The sequence below is a fragment of the Onychomys torridus genome, chromosome 11 (assembly GCF_903995425.1).
Source record: "Onychomys torridus chromosome 11, mOncTor1.1, whole genome shotgun sequence".
Taxonomy (NCBI): Eukaryota; Metazoa; Chordata; class Mammalia; order Rodentia; family Cricetidae; genus Onychomys; species Onychomys torridus.
The window spans coordinates 42,677,956-42,694,431 of NC_050453.1; positions in this window are offsets into that span (position 1 = coordinate 42,677,956).

Genomic DNA, 16,476 nt, shown 5'->3' on the forward strand with positions numbered 1-16,476 from the left:
TGGTTATCCCATCTGACTTAGTGAGTTACTCAGTGTGCTTCCAAACACCAGAGCAGAAATACCCAGCAGGAGCTCTCCTTCCAGGGGATCGGGGTTGAGACTGTCATGTCATACATATCTAATAAATAAATAAACAAACAAGCAAATGTGGTGTCACTTTGACAGAGCTTCCTCATTAGTCCATGAGCGGTACATCCTGATGGGTCGCCACCATGTCCATACATTAGGATAACTGGGGAGGGATGTTCCTTAATACCAATGTCCAGACCGCAGGTCAAGTCAATCAGTGTCCTTGCAGGGAGGGAGGGTGGAACTCTACCTAGGATTTTCATGTATCTTCCTAGACAACTGTGAGGTGAGGGATTGCAGGAGATCCAGGTGTGTGCCTCTCCCGCTATTGGACTGGACACTAGCAAGCAGCTAACCAGAAAGGCCTACCCCTGAGGATCTTGGGAAGAACAGGGTACAGGCTGGTGAGTACACCCCAAGGGGCTATGAAGGCCCTATAGGGAAACAGCTCTTCCCAGAAGCATCTCTTAGGGACAGAGCAGAGATGACTAGGCCTTGGATGGAGATGACTCAGTGGGGCTTAGAGAAGCAAGCGGAGAGTTTCTCCTGTGGATAAGGGGCAATTCCCACATGACCAAGAGTTCAGCACAAGGACAGACCTCCAGGGCTCACCTGGTGTCTAGGCATGCTTTTGTTCACACCATCATAAAGAAAGGGTTTTTGTGACTGTCCAGTGACAGCCTGTTACCTCTCCTAGCAACCGCTGTACAGAATAACACTCTTCTAGCCAACCTCATGCAATATAACCTAAGCCTGCTCCATCCCTGCGTCAACCCAGCTAGCCCTGCTACCCACAAAGAGCCTAACTGGGAGGCTAGAGCTCAGAACCCAGAAAGACGGGACTCTTTACATCCCACTGTCAGCAAACCAGGGCAAGCAAATCCGCACTCTGGGAAAAGCCTCCGTGTGAAGAAGGATCATGGGTTTCAAGGGACTGAGGGCAGAAGCCACTCAGACTCCCTGCCGGGTCTCCTCAGCTAACTGAACAGAGAAGCAGGACTTTCACACCCAGTGCCTTTCAGGGAAAGGGGCTGTCATGATTAATACTGTGGCTGCAATGGTTGAGTTCCCGGCAAAGGAAGCCCATCTGGTAAGTTTGGGAATTGCCCACCCAAGTATGACCCAGAACAGAAGAGCCCAGCTGGTGGCTGGGATGTCATGCACTTGCTCCTGTTGTTTGCAGAGCGCTGGTCATTGGTAAGCTCAGCATTTGGCCAGGAGTCCGAGGCTGGGATCTGCAGCTTGCTAGCCTATTGAGAACTGAGAGCCTTGGATACAAGAACACAGAGAAGATTCAATAAACAGCAACCTTTCCTCTCCTGGTGTGAGGGGCCGCTGGAAACAGGGCGGGGGGGGGGGGGTACAGGATGGATGCTGGCTGACCCCTCAGAGTCGCATGTCAGCTCAAAACTCCAAGGGATACTTCTCGCCAATCATAAACCCAGGCTTGTGCCCACAGGGATGCCAGTGCCCCATGATCAGATGGAACACAGATGTGATTTAAAGACATGACTGGGTAGTATGTGAGGAGCAGGGAACGTGAAATCTTCTTCCCGAGTTCCATTGTGCTAAGAGTAGACACGAAGTCAGTCACTAACAAGGCCTTGTGGTTTTAGTTCCCACCCTTTTCTCACAGGCTTTGTCTCTAGAAACAATCAAAGCTTGAAATCGAGTCTTCCCAAGGCCTCCTTTACCCTTGAAATGATAGGTGTGGCATTTGTGTCTCTGCTGACACAATGGTGTTCTGGTATCTCAGACCCTTCAGAGGACACAGGGGTACAGACAGGGGTCACCTCAAATACCTCTCCCCATCCCCATGCACAACTGGAAGGGAAGAGCTTGAGAACCTCCAAAATGTAACTATGCAGAGTAAGGATCGAGAAGACTGAAATGTCCTCACTGGATGACACATGGTCTCCGGCTGATGTTCTTAGCAGGAGCTTGAACATTGGCCATGTCCACATCACACAGGCAGCAGCGCGAGCCATCCCCTGACGGATCCTCCTCACAGGCGCTCATATAATCCACCTAATAACTCGTGGAAATGGCTACTGACCCTTTGGTTAGCTGTTAAAGAAACGTAGCCTCAGAGAGATGGACTTGTCCAAAGTCACACAGCAGTGAGTGGTGGAAATGCTCCATCCCACTCAGAGGCTTGGCCTAGAACCTTTCAGCTCCTAGCATCCTTCACATCCGCGCCTCAGGATGGCATGCCATTGGCATCACTTCGGCTCCAGTCTTTGCCAGAGCCACGCAGAACCACCTCATCTGTCTCTCTTCAGGATACTCTGCCCATCCTTCGACAGACACGTATGTCTTGAATGTGTCTCTCCTATCCTGCATCCCACCAGCACCCCTCTGCTGGCAGAGCCACACTGCCTTGAGGCATAGATATGGGACCACCAAGTTTCTGTCCCCTGGCCAGTTCGACCCCCCAGCAGCCATTCTCACTAAAGCTACTGCCTACTAACCTTCCTTTCCTTTATTTCTCCCTCACTGCCTTCCCGAACCCATTGCTCTCTTCTCACCTTTTAGGCTCGTGTGCTCGATGAGTGGGAGATTGAGTGAATAAAAAAGGAAAAGAAAAAGGGGAAGAAAGGACATGACTGCTCGTAGGTGTGGTGGAGGAGAAAGTTTACTATAGACATGTGGGAGAGCATAGCCAGAGAGGCAGGGACATCTGGGAGAGTCCAGAGTGGACATGACCAGACTGAGCTGGGCCATGTGAGGAGAGGGAGAAGGGAGAGAGGGGAACCAGGTGCAGCGGCCATGAGGCCAAAGGTCTAAAAAGGGGCAGGTAACCAAAGTGCCTGGATTAGATAGGGAAGAGCCTCTGGGTAAAGGGCAGCGCAGTCCCTGGGCTGCAAAGTTCAGGGTAGAGGACAGTATGCCAGCCATACCCTGTAACGGACTGAGGGATGTTGGGAGGACCTGGCGGCAGGTCCACTTTGGTGTGTTAAATCGGCACCTCGGCCATTTGTCCCAGGTTTGAAACTTAACAGAAATGGTGGTGACCTGCAAGTATCATCTCCTAGCTCAGACATTCTGCATGCTTCTCCCCAGATCATTCCTGAGAACTCTTCCCATAACAAAGACACTGTCACCCTCTGGGCTGCCTGCCCAAGGTCTCTGGTAGCTCCCAGCAACACGTGATCCCTTCTGCCCAAGGAACACACGTGAATTTGTATTTGCTAGATGCTTTATTGTACTAAGGACACTGAAGAATGGCACCCACTCCCCACAGGGCCATCTCAGCCAGGCTCACCAGTGCTGGGTTGGCAGCATCTGAGAGCACATGTCAGTTAACAGCCAATCAATACTCCCCCCACCTAGCAGACAGATCTATTTCCTGAGGCCTAGGGAAGGTGACTAGGAAGAAAACGTTCATGCACCAATGGCGGCAGGCCCCCCAGCATTTAAGAAGAGCAAGAGGCCCCTGTCTCCTGTGTACTGTCTGGTCTCCAGGCTGCTGGGTGGTTATTTTCCCTCCAAAGCCCTCCCTCTTACCAGAGGGCTGTGGTCTGGGAAATGTTTTGACTTGAAACACTCGAGTCCTTGGTGGTATTTGGAGTTGTGAGACCCTTCTGTGCTAGAAGGAAGAAGAAAATGAATGGTCTGTTTAGAGCCTGCTTAACAATCCAAGCCTAAGAACAGGCGAAGGCTCTGTAGCTGAAAGGTTGGCTTTTTGGAGAGAAGCCCCAGGGGAGGTAACCATGTGGCAATCATGGCCTCAGCTCATTAGTCCAGCTGGAGGACCCTGCCCTAATGGTGGTGAAACTTCCAGAACATTGTGCCTTTATCCTGGCTTTCTCTCCACCCCTCAGCCTCTTCCCAGAAGACATTCTGGTCCAGGGGTCTACAGTGTTCTTTCACTGTGAGTTAGAATGAACTTTGCACAGTGGAGGGTACCTGTTTGAGAAAGCCTCAGGCTGCTTTGCTTGGGTGGGAATGGCTCGTTTTTTTGACCTCCCCATCACAGATGTGTGCTCACCTGGGGGCAAACATTAGCTTTCTCCTCAGAACAAAATGGGAGCCCCAGGAGCCTGGTGTCCCTGCCTCCATGTTTCCATCAACAGAAAACATGCTTGCATTGAATTCTGAGATCCAAAGAGACTGACCGCAGCCGGTTACTAAATGTTCAGTCTATTTAAGACCTGACTGGCTGGCTGAAATAACACAAGCTTGTTTCTAAGATTACCATAATTAGGAATAAGAGTCCAGAAACAGACCCACCCATTCATGATCGATTGCTTTCAAACAAAGGTGTCGAAGTAATTCCAGGAAAGCCTTGCGTTTGTTCTTTGTTTTGAGACAAAGTAACCATTGTTTCTGAAGTGATTGGGGAAACTCACTAATAGCATTTGTGGGCTGTCCTCTAACTCATGATTCTCCTGCCTCCACCTCTGGAATGCTAAAAAACCAAACGTGAATGCTTCCACATCCAGCTTGGATTGTCTTTTAAATAAATGGTGCTGATATTGGATGTGGTGGCTCCACACCTGGAATCCCGACACAGAAGGCAGAGGCCGGAAGTCATCCTCAGCTACCTAGCAAGGTTTACATAAAACCCTGTCTCCAAAAATAGAATCATGGGCTGGGGAGATGGGTCAGTGAGTAGGAACATTTGCTGAGCAAGCATAAGGACCTGACTTTGAACCCCAGCACCCACATAAAATCTGGATGTGGCCACAATTGTCTGTAAGCCAGAACTGGGGACATCCACTTAGCATGATACCCAAGTAGTTCCCACACTCAGGTAGTTACCCAAGAGAACGAAACCAACCCACCCAAGACTTGTATACTAATATCCGTGGTTACTCTACTCATGATGGCCAAAAAGTATACCCTACTCAAATGTCCATCAACTGACAAATGACTTAATGGTCATGGTAGATTCATATAATGTAACAAGAGTGGTAAGTGGGGGTGGGGTGGCTACTCACAGACGCAATAAAAAAATACCCACAGCATTTGGCTAAGTGAAGGATGACAGTCACCAATTCCCCTTCGATGATGTAATGGAAAACTACAGGAACAGAAAACAGATGAGTGGTGCAGGGAATCTGGGCTGAGAGAATTGCAAAGGGATACAAAGCCATTTCTTAGAATAATGGAATGCCAAGCATTTTAAGAGGTGAATTTTGTGTTATTTAATTATACTGCAATAAATCTAACTGAAAAGGGAATCTTCAAGACCATCTTGGCTCATAGGAACTCATAAACTCAGATCCTTTTATTTATAATTAGTGACCATTTATACCTACAAGGCACAAATGTTACATTTACTCTCTTGAAGCTAGGTAGCTCACATTGTTACCCCAGCACGCTACTGGGGTCCTGAAGCAGGAGGATTGCCATACATTCAAGGTCAGAGTTCCAGGCTAGTATGGACTATAAAATGAAACTGTCTCAATATGCACACACACACACACACACACACACACACACAAGAACCAGTTTTCTGTATGAACCCCTTACCCTGTAGTATCTTGTCATGTTGCCTCTACAGACAGTAGAGTGCTCCCAGTTACTCAGGGAACAACAGACAAGAGAAAAGCCCTACCCTTCATACCATCACCACTTTTCTAAAATGAAATTTGTGGTAGGGGCTGGGGGATCTCCAATGCCTACTTAAAGTCCACTAAATGCCTTTCTTCTAATTCTTCAAGACTCACTCAGTACAGGCATCCTGCTTCAGGTGACCCGATTGTTATTTATTTTGTGCTCTTACCCCGCGAGGAACACGTCCCGAACACGACAAATCCGCAGAAGAGCTGTTTATTAATAAAGGATAGAGGATAGAGGTGACAGGCCTGTGTGAAGCACACACGTGAATGAGGAGAGAGGAGAAGAGAGAGCTGTGCAACATGGTGCCGGCTTTTTAAAGAGTGAGCCGCGCATGCGTACAGGACCGCATGTGGCTACTGCACGCATGCGCGTAGATTACATGGCCGCAAGATGTTCTAGCCTGGAAATGGCTATTTTGAACCGGAAATAACTAGACGGTCTGCCAGGAAAGCCCAACCGTGTGGACATGTTGTGATTTCCTATCACCGATGACCCCAGATTAGCTCCCTGACGTGGTTCCCTTAGATCTCCTATACGTCTGCCTGATCACACTGACCTGCAATTACCTAAGAGTTTTCATCTCCCTGCCTGTAGTTTCGTGGGTGGCAGCCATCCTAGGGGCCTCACCTCAATCCCTTGCACTTATCCAAGTCCCCAGGGCAGAAGGACAGTAAGTTCTGCTTGAGAAGTGGAGGGATGAGCAGACAGAAAGAAGAAAGGAGGGAAGTAGGGGAGAGGGAGGGAGGAAAAAAAAAAGTGAAAAACGTGACAGCCAGGGTTTCCCTCGCCTGCCTTAGAGAGCTAATTTTTCCATCCATGTGACCAGCTTGGTCCACCAGGTAAGCCTCATGGGAACCCAGCATGGGAACCTCACCTCCCAGAGACTCCCACCCAGGGCCTCCAGCACTTGGCCTTCCCTGAGCTGTCCTCCTGTTTCCAGCCTCCCCATCCCCTTGTTGGAAAAGCTTGTGACAATATCACTGACTATGACAACCGCCCTGCCATGGATCCCACCTCTCCAGCTGTTTCCCGGGCCAGACTTTCTTTCCCAAATAGCTGCAGTCTAGGTGGCTGTATATTTGGATCTTCCTTCCAATCCTCTTCATATCCTCTGCTAGAGACATCCCAATGGACTTTAGGGAAGCCCGGTCACTTTTCCCACGGCTGTGTTTCCTTCCTGGGAAACTGGACAGCATCTTCCATGACTGAGGCACCAATGTCCTTGGAATAGTTCCACACATGGAGGTAGGAGGTGAAGGATGACGTCACTCTCCTCTCATTCCAATCACAAGCTGGTGGGAAACTCGGGTAAGAGATGATTCTTTGAGGGAAAGAATGCTGTCTTGCTCAAAACCATCCTGAGTCTTGTTCACATATCTGAAGCCCTGAGTAGAGCATGGCTGGAATGTCTAATTGCAGATGACCCATGGCGAATTTGTGCCATTTTATTTTTACTACCAGTGGATGCCCTCCACGTAATGCTGTGACTGGAACACAAAAAAAAAAGTCAATCCATACATACATACATCATACATACATACATACATACATACATACCGAATTAATGGATGGATGGCACGTATCACATTCTCCGGCTCCTAAACTCAACACTTGGCAATTATTGAAGACTAAAGAAGAAAAAAGGAACGAAGCAATGTTGACTAGGGGTTGTCCAGACAAGAGACAGGAAAGGAGAAATCCAGGAGCTCCAGAAAAACACGGAATGACGTTTACCAAAGTATGAAGCTTCCAGGAAGCATGGCTTGTTGAAAATGGTCCACAATTTTATCTGAAATCATTTTAAAGATTTACAAGAAAGTGTCAGAAGACCATCTAGGTTTCCTCCCTTCATTTCCTTTTTGTCTCATTTCCGTTGCTGTGATTAAATGCCTGCCCAGTACAGCTGAGGGGAGACAGTGGGATCTTTCGCCTTACAGCGCCAGGTTACAGTCCGTAACTGTGGAGAAGTCAGGGCAGGAACTTCAGCCAGCCAATCACATCACATCCACAGTCAAGAGCAGAGAGAAACGAATTTTGGTCAACAGATGCTCCCTTGATTGCTCCTGTATAACTCAGGGACTCTTGTTAGGGGATGGTGCTACCCACAATGGGCTGGGTCCTCCCACATAAATTAACAAGAAAATCCCCACAGACATACCCACATGCCAACATGACCCAAGCAACTTACTGAGACTCTCTTCCCAGGTGACTCTAGGTTAGAGAGAACTAATTACCACACCCTCCTACTCTCCGTTTATCTGTTTCAGAATAACAAAGTCACCATACGTTCACTATGCCTTTGTTTTTAAGAGAGCTACTTTGATCAAAGTAGCGGAAAACAAGCAACAAGTCCTACAAGTGTTTCTATGCAGAGATACGTTAATAGCTCTCCACCGCCTTCCAGTTTGCTTTCTGTTGCTGTGATAAAGCATCAGGACCAAAGCATCATGGGAATGAAAGAGTTTATTGGGCTTACAGGTTACAGGCCACCAAGGAGGAAAGAACTCACAGCAGGAACTTAGAGCACAAAGCAATGCTGCTCACTGGCCTGGTCCTCTGACATGCTCAGCTAGCTTCTGTATACAGCCCAGGCCTACCTGCCCACTGATGGCACCACCCACAGCAGGCTGGGTTCATCTGTATCAACTAACAACTAATAAAGTACCTCACTGACGTGGCCATAGGCCAATCTGATAGGCAATGCTCTCTCTTCCCAGTTGTTCAGCTGATAACCAAGATTAGCCATCACACCGCCTCTAGTCTGAATGAGTTCTCCACACAAGGAACTTACATTCTGTGAGCAGGATGGGCAGTCCTTGTATTGAGTCCAGCCCCATGGACTGCACAGAATCGATCCATGTGATGCATTTTGAATGTTTGAATCGGGTGCCCTGGAAGAAACTGTCAGCGCTGTGACCTGGTGACGGCAGCTGGCTCAAGATGACCTTGCCCCCTCCAGCCACAGTACATCATCACTTCCAAATCGGTGACTTCATCAATGTCATGTGTGCTCACTTGGCTGCACCAGAATCCCTTAAGCCACTGGACTGTGGCAAAGCAGCCAGTCTGATCTCAGCTAACAGGGTCCCCGAACTTCAGCATCCACTGAAAAACTAGGAGACTTTGTATCACTGTACCTGTCGTGCAGGGAAGAGTCTGTCACGGGTCCCATGATTCCCTGCGAGCCTGAGAGCCACTGCTACTGCCAACACCCATTTATTGCTTTTCTGATCCTTCCTCCTTCTCCCTAGTCTGCTTGATTTTTGCAGGCAATTGCATTTTCAAAACTATCCTGAGTCTTGTTCAAGTTCTGAACCCCTGAGCTCAGAAATCTAATTGCTGACAACCCATGGGGAATTCGTGCTGTTTTATTTTTACTGTTCAGTTTCTAAAATTATGTGTGTTTCTGTGTGTTGGTATGGGTATGCATGCTCATACAGGTGCCGTTGGGATCCAGAAGAGAACATGGTATCCCCTGGAGTTGCAGGTGATTGTAAGCTGCCCAAATTGGGTGCTAGGAACCAAACCTGGGTCCTCTGTGAGAACAGTATGTACTTTCAATCCATGAGTCAACTCTGCAGCTCTGGGAATTTGTGCCATTTTGCAATGTATAACTGATTTAAGCCCCAGTTTGGGATCTGGATTGGACCCAATGCTTTGCCCTTAACATAGAATCTGCAAAGCCCTCCCCCCTTTATATTCCTGGAATTGTCACAGACAGACAGACAGACAAACAGACAGACAGACACACACACACACACACACACACACACACACACACACACACACACACGGGGAGAGGGAATAAGTTGGTTGAAACTTATAAAAAGGATGCCAATTAAGATGACATAACCACCATATGTTTTAGCATGGAAAGGTCTCACCTGGTGACAGTTGGAGCCAGTGGGGAGCAGCTGGATGCTTGCAGAAATAGAATCTCAGAGAACCTGACAGCTGCAAAATGAAGTTTGGCACAGGTGTTCATGCTTTTTAGTAACTCAAGGACTGCAGCAATACTGTGTGTGTGTGTGTGTGTGTTTGTGTGTGTGTGTGTGTGTTTTCCAAAGGGGAAATAAATCTTGGTAAAGTTCCGAGCCACACAAAATGCAGTCCCTCCCTGATTCCACAACAGGCTCATTCATGGAAAACTTCCTACATTTAAAAATGTACTACAGATCCTCCATGTTCGTGAACAAAGTGGAGTTCAAGTTTATTTTACCAAGAATCCAAATGGAGCATCCAGCAGTCAGATGGAAAGAGGCATTCTCCCAGAGGTCACTACTGGGTCCTCAGGAGAGGCTGTCCTGCAGTCCCCTCTCTCCCCATTAAATGCTGGGACCATCCCAACCCAGCTGATCAGACAAGCAGCTGTACCAGGATCTCCAAACTCCATTGCAGAGAGAACCTACGCCCCCAAGCTTGCAGACTTGGAGAGATGAAGGCCATATTAGAACCAGTTCTGTTTCTTCAGGGCACTGTGAAAATGAAGGAACCCCTCAATGTGATTTCCTGTTACTAACAGGCTTGATGGGATTTTGTTCAGCAGAGATCAGAAGTGAGTGGGCCATGGAGAAAGGGTCTGGCCATGACTGTTCAGAGGACAATGCCCTTTGCTCCACTGGAACCTAGTAAGACTGACTTTACCTCTTGGTTTCTGGTTTTCAGAAGGAGGAATGAGAGCTAGGGAGACAGATCAGTTTGACAAGACAAAGATCTGAGCTGGATTGCAAAACCTCATGTTAAAAAGCCAGGTATGGTAGCACTGAGGAAGCGGAGACTGGGAAGGAGAATCTCTGGGGCTGGCTGGCCTGGCCTGCTGTGGATGCCAGGCCTGGGAGAGACCAGTGGTTTGTTCTTGTTGTGGTGTTGAGGTGAATTGCACCTGAAGAATAACAGCCAAGGCTTTCCTTTGGCCTCCATGCACCTGCACACATATACGTGGTAACTCTCTCTCTCTCTCTCTCTCTCTCTCTCTCACTCACACACACACACACACACACACACACACACACTCACGAAGAATAAAGGGAGAAACCGAAAATGAATGGCATTTAGTCCTGACCCTTTCCTTTCCTGCCTATTAATAGCATACAAATGAATCACAATGAAATATTTATGAGCGGCCTCTGCAAGTGCTTTCACCTAAAATAGTTCCCCAGCCATTTTTCTTTGCCACTCTGACACTGGGTAGCTACGATGGTGGGCACTGTTTCCAAAGAAACATGCATATAAAATCAGGTTTCACTGGGACTGATGGGCTGGTTGGAACCCGGAATCAAACCACCACTGACCTCTTCCCAAATTTAGAAACCAAGAGGTAGGAGTGCATTATCCCCTGCTGGAAACATCGTGCCTGTGGCCTGGGGGCTACACACACACACACACACACACACACACACACACACACACACACCAGCTGTGAATGCATCCTAACACAAATCCATAAACTTATCTAACACATCATTTTCTCCTCCTCCTCCTCCTCCTCCTCCTCCTCCTCCTCCGTCTCCTTCTCCTTCTTGTTGTTGTTGTTGTTGTTGTTGTAACTCAACAGATGATCCTCTTGTGTGAAGTTAGTAGCAGACAATTTGTGTCACAATATCCAAAGTTGAATGAGCCAGCAGCTTTCTTTTCCCAGAGCCCACCCTGCAGACGTTTCATTGAAGACCCCTATCTGCCTAAATTCCAACATAGTCCCTTCATGGATTGGGGGGCGGGGAATAAATAAATAAAAAGCACTGTGTTCTTCCACACGTAGGTAGAAAAGGAACAGACAGAGACAAAACAAGAGTGGACGTCTGCCTCCCAGGACCCCGATGGCAGCGTCTGCTCCTCCTTGTCTCTGAGATCATACACCCTTCTGGGCCAGCATCTCACTTTCTCATTTCCTGAGACCCTACCACCTCTCTGTCCCAGGCCATTTGTAACTGTCGGGCTGGGAAGGATCTGTCCTGACAGAACAATTAAATATTAATACCTTGATTGAAGAGTCTGTGTCCAAATCAATTAAAATAGGACGTGTGGGGGCTGAGGTATCTCTCATCTATTTTTTTTTTTCCCCTGTCAGAACAGCTCTTGCTTTCCTGGGGCCTGGGACTGATTCTGGGAGGTGCAGGCGCCCAGCTCTTTGGCTGGTCACCATCCTTCCCAATGAGGCCATGTGCCTGTTGTCCTATCAGGAGGATGGGAGTGGGTCATTCCCCACCTCCTCCATCAAAACCTTCCTGGACAGGCAGTGGTGGCTCACGCCTTTAGTCCCAGCACTTGGGAGGCAGAGCCAGGTAGATCTCTGTGAGTTCAAGGCCAGCCTGGTCTACAGAGTGAGTTCCAGGACCAAAACTACACAGAGAAACCCTGTCTTAAAAAAAATAAGAAAATAAAAAAAAATGAAAATGTGTGCTGCATCACGGAGTGTGAGGGAACACATTGAGGGCAGGATCTTTCTACACAGCCTCTGGCTTTGTGCCCAGAATCTGCTGGGCATTTAGCAGCTGACAAAATCTGCCTTGGGGAACAGTAAAAACTTAGTGCTCACAGGCACTGCAGGTTGGTTCAAGGTGGTGCAGGGAGGCGGCATGGCATAAGTGGGAAAGGTCTAGGGCAAATGGGCATGGACTCAGGAATGGACTCTCTCATTCATCGGCTAGAAAAAGTCAAGTATAACCTCTCCCAGCCCCTGAGATAGACTGGCGATCTCCTCGGGGGAGGACAGGAGATGCTGAATTTGGCTTTCTGGAAACAGCTGGGCCAAACAGCAGACATTGGAAGCTACCTGCTCTTTATTAATATCTGAATAAAAGTAGACAAACGGATCTGTGGAGATGGCTTTTCCAAAACTCTAGAACTCAGTGATCTGTCATATGAACCCTTACACAAAAGCTCTCCTGTGCCTCTGTTCTCCCTCCAGGCAGCCATTTAATGCCTGCCCGCACTTGTCCGTATTGTGAAATGGTCCAGTGTTTGCCTTTCTGTTCAAACGATCCCTCCAGAACCATGCTGCCCCTCCAGAACCATGCTGCCCCGCCTTCCTGCGACCATATTGCATTGCTCCCTTTACACTCCTTTATAACCAACCCTCCACTGTATTATCGCTTCGTCTGTTTGGGGTGTGTGTGTGTGTGTGTGTGTGTGTGTGTGTGTGCGCGCTCACGCGTGCCTGAGTGTATATTTGTACACCTCATCCACACAGGTGTCCAAGGAGGCCAAAAGAAGCTTTGAGTCCCCTGGAAGTGGAGTCACAGGCAGTTGTGAGCCACCTAATGTGGGCGCTGAAAAACAAACCCAGGTCCTCTGCAAGAGCAACAAATGCTCTTCACCAGCCAGCTCTCCAGCCCTGCATTTGCCCTTTCCTTCCAGACTCTGCGTTATTCCTTTCTTGTGCTTATTGTCTGCCTCCCTCCTTTGAATAAACTTGATGAAAGTGGAGATTTGGTTCATTATGTTCACAACCATGATTTTTTTGAAGAAACGTCATTAGAAGAAAAAAAAAGAGACTCAATTATGAAAATATCTGATGAGTGTGAGATAACAAGCATTTTGATTTCCTATAGCACAGTTTCACACAGGGACAGAAGGGGGGTACCCTTCTGTAGGTGATTGCATTAAGAAGCCCTGTCATCTGTCTCAGATATCAAGGGCCTCAGCAAGATTAGGCAAGCCTTTGCTCACTCAGGATATATGATAGCTAGCTAGCTAGATGGATGGATAGATAGATAGATAGATAAATAGATAGATAGATAGATAGATAGATAGATAGATAATAGATATCTATTTATTTATTTAGATGTGTGAGAGTATGTACATGTTCTTGTGCATGGATGCATGTGTGTGTAGATGCGAGGGCATCTATGTATTCACAGATGAAGAGGCCCAAAGCTGACATAGGATGTCTTCCAGACCACTCTCTACTTTATGTGTGGAAGGAGAGTCTCTCCTTGAGCCTGAGCTTACTGGTTAGACTACTTTAGCTGGCCAGATCCACACTCGGGCCCTCTGTTTCTGCTTCCCAGGAAGTTCCTGCCCAGCAAGCTCTTTATCTACTGAATCATCCCTGAAGCCCCAGGACAGGCTTTTTAATTGGATGTCCCACCCACACTCACACTCTGCCAGGTTACTTAAAGTGAGTGCCAGATGAAGAGAGAAAGTGCCATTCACCTGCCCTGTTGTGTTCGAGGGCCATGGACGGCATAACTAAGCTGAGTAGAAACAAGGAGGCAGGAATCACCTCAGACAAAGCCCTGTGTCCAGTGGAAGGGAAATCAGAACACGGTCAAGAGCTTCCACAAAGCCGAGGACAAAAGCTTCCTGTATGTCACCTGTGGTGCCAGTTGCTAGCTACCAAGATACCATCGACACTGAGCAATGTTAAATAATAAACAAGCATTCATGGTACCTGGGGGTCAGGAAATGAAGGCCAGATGGGCTGGGCTGTTCTGGCTCAAGTATCTTATAAGGTGGATGTAAAAGCCGCCATCATCTGCAAGCTTGACCAGGGCCGGAGAATCCACACTTCCACACACACACCTACCAACAGTTTCTCACTGGCTATCTGCAGACCTTAAAGCCCAACACAAGTATCTCCCCTAGAGCCACCGAGGGCCCTAATAATGTGGCAGCTGACCTCCCCACAGAGCACTGGAAAGAAAGTTCCATCACACTTATAGCTGATCTTAGAAGTCATTCCATCCTTTGCTCCATATTCTGTTTGCTGGAAGTGAATTGCTAAGTTTAAATCACAGCCCAGTACAGAATTCGGCTCTCTCTCTCTCTTAGAGGAAAAAAAGCAAAAGAATTTGTGGACATATTTTAAAGTCACCACTGCAGCTGGTATGGAGAAAGTGGCCCCAGAGCCATTGCCGAATACAGTTTTGTAGATGAGGTTGCGTGACACACAGAACAACTGGTGGGAAGAAAAATTGACATTCCAGACTCACATCTTCACCAGCCAGAGAAGGCAAAGAAAACATCCTTTCTCTGGGCTTCAGTTTCCCCTTAAGAGAGAAATACTTACTGTGAGAACTAGGGGAAATTGCTGTCCATCCCTCTTCTGGGCACATGCTGTGTCTTCAAGAAGAGACAGGTGTTATTAAATTACCCAGGGTGCCTCTTAGCCTTTAATCTTAGAGTAATTTTTAATTATTAGGGCAAGGTATAAACTGCCTTAAAGATTGTTTACACACCACATAAATGACAATAAATGTTACCTAATCTAGTGATTTTTATTTGATACTCACTCTAGTTTAATGACACCCATCTTCTTCTGGTGTGTGTGTGTGTGTGTGTGTGTGTGTGTGTGTGTGTGTGTGTGTAAGAGAGAGAACACTTTACATTTAGGTCACCCAAGACATTGAAAAACTTTTTTTGAGATTCTTTTCTTTCTTTTTTTTTTATGTGTATGGATGCTTTGCCTTCATGTATGACTGTACACTACATATATGCAGTTCCCACAGAAGCCAGAAGAGGATGGTGGATCCCTTGGAACCAGAGTTACAGATGGTCATTAGCCACAATGTGGGTTCTGGGACTCAACCGCAGTTCCTTTGGAAGAGCAATCAGTGTTCTTAAGTGCTGAGCCATCTCTCCAGCCTCTTCAGAAACATTTTAAATGGCTTACAATGATACCAATTGCAAACTAAAGACACTAAAAATATAACTTTAAAAATACACAAGAAGAAATAAACACAAACTCATGAATGCGCAAAGCACAGTCCAATGAGGAGAGAAGTCTAAATCGAAGAAGAAAATTACAAAATGAGGCAAAATTGAGATGTAACCAAGTGAGCAGAGAACCATGACAGATGCCTTTAGCAGATGCTAAACACTTTTGCTTGAACTTGATTCTAGCTAGATGGCTATCTCACAAGAAAGTTACCACAGAACTTCACCACAGAGGGACGTAGAACTCTCTATAAGAGGTATGGTCAATGTTTCTATAGCTCGTTATACCCACTGAACGTGTGGAATTGTGGCCTCAAAGCACAGTCCATGAATCTAGATTCTGAGACTAAATTGGAGCAACCCAATTCTCCCTGAGAGTATTTAACCAGAGGACCAAGCAATGTTAACAACGTTGATCCCCACCCCCCCCCACACACACACAGGTCTGTAGCAGCTACCCTTTGATATTTTTTCCTTTATTAAATGACTGGAGCTGTCATGGAGGAGCCCCTGGGATATATGATTGACAGTGGATCACACACTCCCCCTTGCCTGACAGCTTTGAGCAATTCAAGGATTCCATTTGAGCTTAAAATCTGCTGCCATTGTAGCTGCTGCTAAAGTTACACCTCGTGTCTGAGGAGGCCTTGCTGTGGTTGTAATGGGTCCAGACAGCTTGCGCCCACTCTGAGAGACTTCGCTTCAACCATGATAAAGCTCGGTGTCCTCTTTGGGATCCTGACCTGCTTTGGAGAGGCTTTCAGAGGAGAACCTCCTTCATTCCAAAGGCAGAACGGGCCTTCTCAGTGGTTCAGCAGCAAGATGTGAAGAGCTCAAGGGCATGCACGTGGGAAGCTGTAGAGTTAAAACCACGCACAAAGTTGCCACACAGCTTTTCTGGCTATATAAGCCGATTGTTTCTCAGGCTCTTTGTACCAGAGTGGGAAGCATCCTTCTTGAAGCCCTTCAGTGTTACAAATTAGGTCCTAATAAAGTTGTCATAGTTTGTATGAGAGCTGTGCCCCATGAGTTCAGGTGTTTGAACACTGGGTCCCCAGTGAGTGGTGCTGTTTGGGAAGGTTTAGGCTGTGTGACCTTCTGGAGGAAGTTTGTCACTGGGCTCTGAGAGTAAAAAGCTTTGCCGACTTCCATTTCTCTCTCTATTTCTCTGCTTCATGATTG